The following is an 11847-nucleotide window of genomic DNA, read 5'->3' as shown; positions in this document are numbered from 1 at the left end:
TACCACAGGCAGGTAAGAGAACTTCGAAGAACAACTTCTTCCAGTGTCTGCTGGCCTTCAGGAGCCTTTAATTTGAAATAACCAGCATATCAGAGTGCCATATTTTTGGGTGTCCATTTCTGAGCCACAGTATTTCCCTGTTTGAAACTTCCTTAATGCTTCATACACAAAAAGTTGAGTTGGTAGTTGTGGACAGAAAAACTGAGTTAGCTGAATGGCAAAGGATCTCATTAAACAGTCTTCTCGCTTCTGGGAAAAGGGCAGTCTAATTAAGTAGTTTTGTCTTATTTCAGGTGATGGCTTTGTAGTTGGGGTCTTAAAGCTACGACTCTATATATGATGCAGACAAAAGGATCTATAATAAGAGCCATTTTTACAGAAGTGGAAGAAAAACAAAGGTTAATGCTTGAAGTAGTTTACAAACTGGTTTCTTCTAGAGTGTGGAGGACAGCTGAAAATATCAGCAGCAATCTGACAGATTTCCCTGGATTGTAGCTTGTGTGCAAAGTTTGTCCATTTATAAAATGTTGCAGTGATTTTTCTTTAAAGCCAAGTTGGCTAGTATAAGCTCACAGTGTCTTAGGAAAAAGGGAGTTTTAACGTTTAGTGATTCCAAGTCAGAAATGTAAGAGGAAAACTGCAAATGCTAATCCGTAGAATCAAAGCCAGATTTTAGTAGGCCTAACAATTTAAGATTTAGTTTAGATTACAGGTAAATAAAAACATCTGAGGAAAAAAGAAAATACAATGATCTGAAATCTAATTATAGTTTTGCGTTTTTTTCTTTCCCGAAACATGATTTTTCTCTCTTCAGTCCCCCACTTCTACCAAGAATAAATAAAAGTAAAGCCATTTTATTTGCATATTAAGTTTTAGTCTTATTATTATACTTGGCCTGATTATTTGCATAAAGTGCATTAAGAATACTGATTTGCAACACAGGTTCTTTTTAAGTTCACTTTGCTGGAACTTTTCATAAGGAATCTCAGATTAGGCTTTTAGAAACCTCTTCAGGTTAGAAGCCAAGCCAAGGGCTGGACTTGCTCTTAGACTGTGTCACTAATACCTGTATGAATTGGTGAATTTCTCTCTTCTCAAGGTCCCCAAAATAACTCGAGGTTCCTGGGATGTCAGAAAGTGACATTCTTTACTTACCAAAAGCCCAACATGTGAACCATGTATTTAAGATATTAGACCAGTTTCTTCAAAAACTTCTGTTGGCTTCATAGTATCAGCCTCAGTTTCTTAAAGCTGCCTGGTCATATCTGAAACTATGGCACTTCAGTCAAAACCTTGGTAGAATAACCAGGGTCTCCAATTGTGTTCTGTGGCAAAAAGGAACAGATTCTTTTTTTTTTTTTTTTTTGAGACGGAGTTTCGCTCTTGTTACCCAGGCTGGAGTGCAATGGCGCGATCTCGGCTCACTGCAACCTCTGCCTCCTGGGTTCAGGCAATTCTCCTGCCTCAGCCTCCTGAGTAGCTGGGACTACAGGCAAGCGCCACTGTGCCCAGCTAATTTTTGTATTTTTAGTAGAGACGGGGTTTCACCATGTTGACCAGGATGGTCTCGATCTCTTGACCTCGTGATCCACCCGCCTCGGCCTCACAAAGTGCTGGGATTACAGGCGTGAGCCACCGCGCCCGGCCAGGAACAGATTCTTATTGAACTTACTCAAATAACTATTTTGCCATAAAATGAAAATACAAATAGTTTCCAAATTCTGGAGAGATCAGGTAGAGAGAAAAGTGAATGTTTCAATTTTGTTCAAAAAGTATACTTGACCCAATTTCTGTAAAGCTTAAGAGAACAGTTTCCTTAACTCTGGAAAGCAAAACATAAAAAGAATCAGCAATATTTTCTTTTTATTTATTTATTTGAGACAGTCTCGGCCTGTCACCCAGGCTAGAGTGCAGTGGTGCGATCTCGGCTCACTGCAACCTCTGCCTTCTGGGTTCAAGCAATTCTCCTGCCTCAGCCTCCCTAGTAGCTGGGATTACAGGCATCCACCAACCCTCCTGGCTAATTTTTTGTTTCTTCAGTACAGACGGGATTTTGCCATGTTGGCCAGGCTGGTCTCGAACTCCTGACCTTGTGATTTACCTGCCTCGGCCTCCTAAAGTGCTGGGATTACAGGTGTGAGCCACCCCATGCCCCACTGTGAATCGGCAATATTTTAAACTTTTAAAAAAGTTATTAAAATTACATTAGTCCAATGTAATTCTTGTTTTGCTTAATGTTGGGTTAACAAATTTATGACATTTTTCTATTAGAGTTCTGAAATTGTTTACTCAGTCCTATAATACAATCTTAAAATGATAAGAAATTTGCATTCAAGAGTACTTTTATAAGATGGAGTTTTGCTCTTGTTGTCTAGGCTGAAGTGCAATGGTGGGATCTCGGCTCACTGCAACCTCCACCTCCTGGGTTCAAGTGATTCTCCTGCCTCAGCCTCCTGAGTAGCTGAGATTAGAGGCACTTGCCACCACGCCCAGCTAATTTTTGTATTTTAGTAGAGATAGGGTTTCACCATGTTGGTCAGGGTGGTCTCGAACTCCTGACCTCAGGTGATCCACTTTGGCCTCCCAAAGGCCTCCCAAAGTGTTGGGATTACAGGTGTGAGCCACTGCGCCTGGCCAAGAGTACATGTTTCAGTCTTTTCCATGAACTTTCTTGAAGACGACTTTAGGATTTGCAAAGAGCGTTCAGAAAAATAGCATCAGCATAAAAAAGTTAATTGTGAGCAGGACTAAAAATGCCCATGGTTAAAGATGGAATTAACAAGAAAACTAGGTCATTTTTAATGACCTACAACAATTTAACATGCTGCTTATAATTATGGCTAATAACATATAACAAGACAAATCCAATTTTTAGGAATATCATATAATTTTGGAGCAAATATTAGTAACACGGCAATACAAATATAATTGTAAAAGATTAAATATTGGCCAGGCATGGTGGCTCACACCTATAATCCCAGCACTTTGGGAGGCTGAGGCTGGCAGATTATGAGGTCAGGAGTTCGAGACCAGCTTGACCAGCATAATGAAACCCTGTCTTTACTAAAAATACAAAAAGTTATCTAGTCATGGTGCTGCACTCCTGTAGTCCCAGCCACTCAGGAGGCTGAGGCAGGAGAATAGCTTGAACCCAGGACGTGGAGGTTGCAGTGAGCCAAGATCGCACCACTGCACTTCAACCTAAGCGACAGAGCAAGACTCCATCTCAAAAAAAAAAAGTTAAATATTATTTCTGATTTGAAAATACTTTTTACATAATTGAACGCATCAAATAAGCCTGTTTATTATTTCTTTTGAAAGCTTCAGCAGCTTTTAAAAATATCTCAACATTAGTTTGTGGTCAAAAATAATTAATTTTGGATTTTAAAATATAATTGTGAGAAGCCTGTCAAATATGTCAAAGGTTTCAAATACTTGATCAAAATAGGAACATAGGTCCACTGATAAAATAATAGTCATTCATTCAGCCAAAGTGATAACTGGAAGATTACAAAAAGCAGCAAACTTTGTTCTTTGATAGACTGGAGTCTCCATTTTCCAAAATCAAAAGACCTTGTGAAGACACTATGACGTGAGGCACGCAAAATCTGTTTCTCTCTCTTCTTTCTTTTTTTTTTCTGCATTTTACTCAGAACATGTACAAAAATCTTTTATTTTTATTAATCCTATGCAAAATATTGTTTAAAAGAGAAAATCAACCACTAGCTTTGTCTTTGTGTACTTTAAATACTAAAGCTAATTTTAATGAAAATGTATAAACAAATTTCTCCAATATCGGTCAACTTTGACACAAGCTAAAATGTTCATAAACCTTCTATAACCTATTATAATGTTCTCTTACTCTTTTACTCTTTAAAAACTTTGTGGCCTGGTGCGGTGACTCATGCCTGTAATCCCAGCACTTTGGGAGGCCAAGGCGGGCAGATCACAAAGTCAGGAGATCAAGACTATCCTGGCTAACACGGTGAAACGCTATGTCTACTAAAAATACAAAAAATTGACCAAGCGTGGTGGCACACACCTGTAGTCCCAGCTACTTGGGAGGCTAAGGCAGGAGAATCACTTGAACCTGGGAAGTGGAGGTTGCAGTGAGCTGAGGTCATGCCATTTCACTACAGCCTGGGCAACACAGTGAGACATTGCCTCAGAAAAAAAAAAGAAACCTCTTTATATCAATTTGTTATCATTTTTTCTCCACTTAGTCTGAAAAAACCTTTATTTATTTTTTATTTATTTTTATTTTTTAGAGACAGGGTCTTGTCCCTCAGGCTGGAGTGCAATGACCTGATCATGGCCCACAGCAGCCTTGTCCTCCCAGGCTTAAGTGATTCTCCCACCTCAGTCCTCATCCTCCACAGCAGCTGGGACCACAGGCGTGCACCACCACACCTAGCTAATTTTTTTAAAAAGAATTTTGTAGAGACAGGATCTCCCTCTGTTGCCCATGCTGGCCGCAAGAAATTCTCTCTCTCTGGCCTTTTGAAGTGTTAGGATTACAGGTATGAGTCACTGTGCTTGGCCTGAAACAATCTTTAAGTAACCTCTAAACTACACAAAATTACTTCTCCTTTAACAAAACCACGTGCTCATGCCTTCCTTATAAACGTTCTCACTAAAAAATTTCTTGCATTTTTTTGGATACACTTTGCATACAAAATTGTTTAACTCATTTTTAGTGGTTTTAATTACATATATTTACTATAATTTTAACTCCTGTATCTTAATTTTTTTTTCTTTTTTGAGATGGAGTCTCACTCTGTCACCCAGGCTGGAGTGCAGTGGCATGATCTCAGCTCACTGTAACCTTTGCCTCCCAAGTTCAAGCGATTCTTCTGCCTCAGCCTTCCGAGTAGCTGGGACTATAGGTGCATGCCACCGCACCCGGCTAATTTTTGTATTTTTACTAGAGACGGGGTTTCACCATATTGGCCAGGCTGATCTTGAACTCCTGACCTCATGATCCACCCACGTTGGCCTTTCAAAGTGCTGAGATTATAAGCGTGAGCCACCACACCCAGCCAGTGTCTTAATTTTTAGTGAAAATGTAGGAAGGAAAACTTTTATATCAGTATTTGCAATTGAAAACTATTTTATAATTCTTAAAAATATTTCCTCAATTTTTCATGTTTATCAAGAGATTCAAATATATTTATCTTTTCTATATCACCTGAAAATAAGGTATCAGAGTATTCAAACTTAAACTTATGCTTAATTATGCTTAATAGTTGATGTGTCAGTATTTTAACTTAGAAATAACACAGATATTTCATGATTAACTATTACTTAATATAACTTGACTTTAAGACTTTAAGAGTGTCAATTACTAAAGAGATTTTTGAAACTATAAGTTTATTTATAAACATTTACTCCATTTGTATTTACCTAATTTACTCATTACTAACAATTATGTCTGAATTGCTCATGAAAAGCAATAGTAGCCATTTAAGCTTTTTGTTTGTTCGGTTGTTTATTTTTTTTACAGCAAAACCAGGCCAATCCTAAATCAGCCAATCTCATCTTAAAGGTCTTTAAGGTACTGGGCAGAGTTATCCTCCTCAATACTCTATCCACCAGGTTGTCCTGGATCCAAATGCCCATGAGCATCTAGGATAGTTATTAAAAAAAGCGTCCATCTGGGTCTGGGATTTACACAACAAGTATAAAGCCCAGACAGAGGACAGAACTACAAAGATGATGTCTGAAGGATCTGACCCCTCCCAGCATGGCCAAGAAGAAGAGCTGGATCCAGGAGGATAAGGCCCTATTGAGCATGACTCTGCCCTGCAGCTGGTAGCCCAGGTGCTGTGGACACACATATATCTTCAGGCTTCATCACTGCAATCTTTGTAGGCCCCAAGACCTAGAAACTCAAAACCAAAAACATAGGCTCACAGTAAGATGTGTGCAAGGCTTTGGGGGAGCCCATCCTCCAGCTGTAGTAGCTTTAGCTCACAGGCAAATCAAACAAGTATCAAAAATATCATGAAAGAGGCAATTTTATGACCTGACTACATTTGGCAGAGACAGCACAAACCTGCCTGACCAGTAGCCCCAGGCAAAAATGTATAAATTCTGAAGACATTTTTATTTTATTTTACCGATAATTTTAAAGCAGTTTTATTTAACAAAGATTAAGATCACATGAATTTGAAAAGCATTGAACTTATTTACTTAATTTATATGTGTTTTTATTTTCAAGTCAATTCATTACCATTAGACAATACGCAAGCATATGATAGAAATATAAACATATGTAGACATGAAATACAGAACACACAGGTATGTATCCAAAAGCCAGAGATCAGGGGGCTTAAAACAGCAGAGAGCAAAGCTTTAGGCCTGAGAGAAACTTGCCCATACCTCTTGGGGCTCTGTTAATGGAGACAGGAAACGCACACACATCACACAGAGGCCAGCGGCACCTTTTTTTGTGTGTCTTCAAAGGGTCACAGGGTCCCCTTGTGAAGGCCAAAGTCCTGGTTAGATCCCTTAGTGTAGTATTAAAGGTGGCAAAAGAAAGGTGCAGTAGATGTAAATGGAAAAGCAACTCATAGAGAAACCCATTGGGAATACTTTAAACTTTCCCAGAAAGATCAATAACATTTTACCTTTTTTTCAGTAAAAATCATTCCAATAAGGAAGCAAAAAGAAGGACCAAATGTGTAACTTTTTAAAGGAGCTCCAGTTGACTGGAAAAACAAAAACAAACCCAAAATGAAATAAAACACAACAAAAACCAACCCAGGGTAGAAAGAAGATCCAAAAGGGAAAAGTCTTTGAAAAAAGTAAAACAAAGTACTGCTGGGTATGGTGGCTCACGCTTGTAATACCAGCTTGCCTAGGCAGGTCTTGAACTACTGACCTCTAGATCCACCCGCCTCGGCCTCCCGAAGTGCTGGAATTACAGGCATGAAGCCACTGCGCCCAACCTCTTTGTTTCTTCTCCTCCTTCTTCTTCTTCTTCTTCTTCTTCTTCTTCTTCTTCTTCTTCTTCTTCTTCTTCTTCTTCTTCTTCTTCTTCTTCTTCTTCTTTCTTCTTCTTCTTCTTCTTTTCTTCTTTTTTCTTTTTCTATGTTGGCAGGCTGGTTTCAAACTCCTGACCTCCTGATCTGCCTGCCTCAGGCTCCCAAACTGCTGGGATTATAGGCATGAGCCACAGTGCCCGGCCTCTCTTTTGTTTCTTATATAAGTACCAATAATATAGTCAATTAAGGCAACAGCCTTCTAAAAATTTTTCATTAAAATATAGCCAGCTTATTTATTGCAAAGTAACTGAAGCCAATCAGACTTTTTCATGGAAAGTCCCAGAGTTAACTTTCCAAGTTTACAATACCATGAATGCAAGAGGCATTTTAAAACTGGGTTCAGATGATGTAGCCCTCATGATTACTCAGAAATTCACTCTCAGAAATATGCTAAGGTAGCAAAAGATTCTTATTGCTACAGACGGCTCAGGGTGCTATTTGTGTGTGCAGCAGTGCCTCAGTATCCCACAAAGTTGTGGGGTCTGCCAGTCATAGACCCCTAATCTGTTGCACCAGCAGGCCCTCCTGGATTTGGACTTTTCCAGAAGTAACCAGGTAACATGTGTTGAAACAACATGGGCCCCTTATAGGTAGGACAAACTCCACTGAGAATGTGGCATATTCAAACCTAAGAGTGTGCTGCCTAATATCTTAGGTGTCTAGGGTTCTAGCCTTTTCTAACTGGCCACGTTACTTCCCGAAAATCATACTCCCCAAATGGTGAAAAACAAGAGTGAGTCCTCCCACTGGTAACAAGTCAAGTTCTCACAAAAACAAAACAAGATGTAAGGGGAACCTCATCCAGTTTTTGTTTCAGGGACCCATGGCACGGTTGTACAATTGTACATCGGTCTGATGAAACTGTAAACATCACCAGTGACACATGGACACAGGGAGGGGAACATCACACACCGCGGCCTGTCCCGGGTCGGGGGCTAGGGGAGGGATAGCATTAAGAGAAATAACTAATGTAGATCATGGGGTGATGGATACAGCAAACCCCCATGGCACATGTATACCTATGTAACTAACCTGCACGCTCTACACATGCACCCCAGAACTTAAAGTATCTATTAAAAAACAATCACCAGTTTCTCAGGGGCCAGCTCAGAAGGGGCTTATAGAGACTTTAGACCCATGTTCTATCCTATGACACTCCTCTTTATGACAAAACAACATGTAAAGACAAAGACAATGGAGAAACAAAATCTATTGCTGGGAGAAAAAAAGATAAGACGATTATTTTAAGACAATATGAATATTTATACAATAAAATACGCCAGAGTTGCTACATCAAAGACCAATGAATAACGATTTTCTCCTGTTAATATTACATATGGAAAGAGAGACAAACTGATGATTTTACTATCTGTTCAGCCAGATTCCAAAGACAAACAGAAACCGAGATTCTGACTGGAAAGAATTTCTTACCCTTCTGCCGGGGGCCGGGTCCCGGGCTCCCTGAGAGCAATTTTCAGAAGAGCAAAGCAGCTTTGGTTGTCCTGCTCACTGCGCCAAAACTGTTGGAGCCAAGGGAAAACTTTCCTTTTGCCCTCTGAAGGTTCACTGAAAATCAAATGACAACAAGCAGATTAATAGAAGAAAAGGCACGCAAATTTTATGCTAATGCGCGTAGCCTAGGGAAATTATAGGAGGATTACCCAATAACCAGATGGAGTAGAGGTGCTTATACACGCTTTTCATAGTGAAGAAGAAATGGGGGAAATGTGACAAGTTGGGGTATAGAAAATGATTTTTTAGGGGGAAATGCATGGACTTGGAGAACTTACAAAGGCCTGGAACAAGGTCTGTTGACCCTGCAGAGCAGACAATGACTGTGAAATGATTTTCTTTGAAATACTGAAATAGAAGGCAATGGTCTGTGACGAAAGTCTGTCCAGGTGTGTCTTTCTTCCTTTGATATGAATTAAGGTAATGCAAACATAGGAAAAGGACCAGAGGTCATTGTTCTCTTCTTTGGCAGTTCCAGACTTTAGGCAGATAAAGTAACTCCGGAGATTTAATAGTGCATGTTGGCTACCAAGGGCTTTTAAATTATTTTAATTTAAAATAATCTTCAGGCTGGGCACGGTAGTTCATGCCTGTAATTCCAGTGCTTTGGGAGGCTGAGATGGGTGGATCACCTGAGGTCAGGGGTTCGAGACCAGCTTGGTCAACATGGTGAAACCTTGTCTCTACTAAAAATACAAAAATTAGCTGGGCGTGGTGACACATGCCTATAATCCCAGCTACTCAGGAGGCTGAGGCAGGAGAATTGCTTGAACCTGGAAAGCAGAGGTTGCAGTGAGCTGATATCATACCACTGCACTCCGGCCTGGGTAACAAAACTCCATCTCATAAAATAAAATAAAATAGTCATCATATCAAGGTGCTGTATTTTGTGAAATTGATTTCTTAGGCCCAACACTTCTGTGAAGATCTTTGTGAGAGACTATTCTAAAATAGAGTAGTTCATATGACTCTTTTTTATTTTGGAGATAAAAATAAAACTCTTGGTTTACTACAACCTCTGCCTCCCAGGTTCAAGCAATTCCCCTGCATCAGCCTCCTGAGTAGCTAGGATTACAGGCACAAGCCAACACACTGGCTAATCTTTTCATTGTTAGTAGAGATGGGATTTCACCATGTTGGCCAGGCCGGTGTTGAACTCCTGATCCATCCACCTTTGCCTCCCAAAGTGTTGGGATTATAGGCGTGAGCCACCACGCCTGGCCTCATGTGACTTTTTAAAAGATGGCTTCCACAATATAGAACAATACATTGTCAATTCTTTGCTTTTCCTTTATTTTTTATTTAACATTTGCATGGTGCAGCAAAGATGGACTGAACTGACTATAGTCTATTTTCCCATTGATCGCAATTAGACCCTCTGGACAAAATACAAAGTAAACTGCCAGTAAATATTAAAGTAAGCAAGGTGAATTTCAGGACTAAAGTCAAAATTTGAATAGTGGTACATAGGAGGCTGAGGTTTGCAATTTTTTTCCTCCCTTCTTTTCTGATTATGACCTCAAGCTAGTCTAAATCCTGGAACAGCCCAATAGGTATTAAGTAAAAAGGTCTTCTTTCTAGCCAAAAGACTGGAAAAAGTTATTCTTGCATATTAGAAATGGGAGGAGATCTCTATTTTTCTTTTTCCTCTCCTTTCTCTTCTGGCTCTACTCTGAAGCCAGTCGTAGCTGTGGCACTGCCCTGACACAAAGGTGGTGGCCCAGGTGCCTAAGGCCCTGAAAGAAGGACTCCTGGCCAGAGGGACTAGGAGACAGAACTAGGACAAATGTTTGAAGAATGTGGGAGGAATGCTCACTATTTCCCTCTGTCTTCTATCAGCACTTCACCCTAAAGCTGACTCCAGTTGTGCATGATAGCACATCAGTGCAGAAGGCTAAAGCTCTGAATCATCACATCTTTCTGAACAAATAAACTGGAAGAAAGGCCCCAGGGCATGCAAGCATGTGGGAGAAACAACAACAATAAAAAAGCAGAGCACCAAAAAATGGCATTCCCTAATTCTAGTATAAACTAATATAAGTTTTAGGCTTTATACTGAACTGTGCATACACAGAATAGATCCAAAGAAAAGTAGTCTATATTTCAAGAACTGAGCTATGACATAAATGACTGCTCAAGTCTCAGACTAAATCTTAAGTTCTTCTAAGCTATTCGGGCCTGCCTGGGGCATGACCCGAATAACATAGAAAAAGCATTGAAAGGCTGGGTGCGGTGGCTCACACCTGTAATCCTAGCACTGTGAGAGGTCGAGGTTGGTGGATCATGAGGTCAGGAGATCGAGATCATCCTGGCTAACATGGTGAAACCCCATCTCTTCTAAATATACAAAAATTAGCTGGGCATGGTGGCACGTGCCTATAACCCCAGCTACTCAGGAAGCTGAGGCAGGAGAATCGCTTGAAACAAGGAATCTGAGGTTGCAGTGAGCTGAGATTGAGCCACTGCACTCCAGCCTGGCTACAGAGTGAGACTCCATCTCAAAACTCAAAAAAGAAAAAAAAAAAAGAGAGAGAGAGAAAGCTTTGAATGAAAGCTGAACTGACTTTGAATTACTGTCCACAGGGGATGAGACAGGACTGTGGTCTGATTGCTTCTCAGGCTACTGGCTAAAAACCATGGTCTGAACTTAAACAGTCTGATTTTCTGCTAAAACAAATTCTAAAAATCAGCATCCACCAAAAAAGTTTAGAAGGACAGTAGTATTAAAAATACTAAAGACAGGCCAGGCACGGTGGCTCACATATGTAATCCCAGAACTTTTGGAGGCTGAGGAGGGCAGATCACCTGAGGTTCGGAGGTCAAGACCAGCCTGACTAACACGGAGAAACTCTTTATTGAAAATACAAAATTAGCCGGGTGTGGTGGCACATGCCTGTAATCCTAGCTACTCGGGAGACTGAGGCATGAGAATCACTTGAACCCAAGAGGCAGAGGTTGAGGTGAGCCGAGATCATGCCATTGCACTCCAGCCTGGGCAACAAAAGCAAAACTCAGTCTCAAAAAAAAAAAATTGCTAAAGATATAATCCAACAGTAACATGGCATTTAGAGAACCATGAAAATCTGACCTAAATTCAAGGAAAAATGCAATCAGTAAGCATTAATACTGAAAGTATACACATTATAGCCATCTTCCATTAGGTAAATGTGAATATCCTTTAAAATTATTAAAAAGATTATCGTCGAAAAAATTAAAAATATAAACCAAATGCAAAATTATAATATAGAGTACAAAAGAAATACAGTACTTGAAATTGAAAATGTACTTT

Source organism: Cebus imitator, unplaced genomic scaffold (assembly GCF_001604975.1).
Source record: "Cebus imitator isolate Cc_AM_T3 unplaced genomic scaffold, Cebus_imitator-1.0 Scaffold5, whole genome shotgun sequence".
Taxonomy (NCBI): domain Eukaryota; kingdom Metazoa; phylum Chordata; class Mammalia; order Primates; family Cebidae; genus Cebus; species Cebus imitator.
This window is presented reverse-complemented; position numbering follows the sequence as displayed.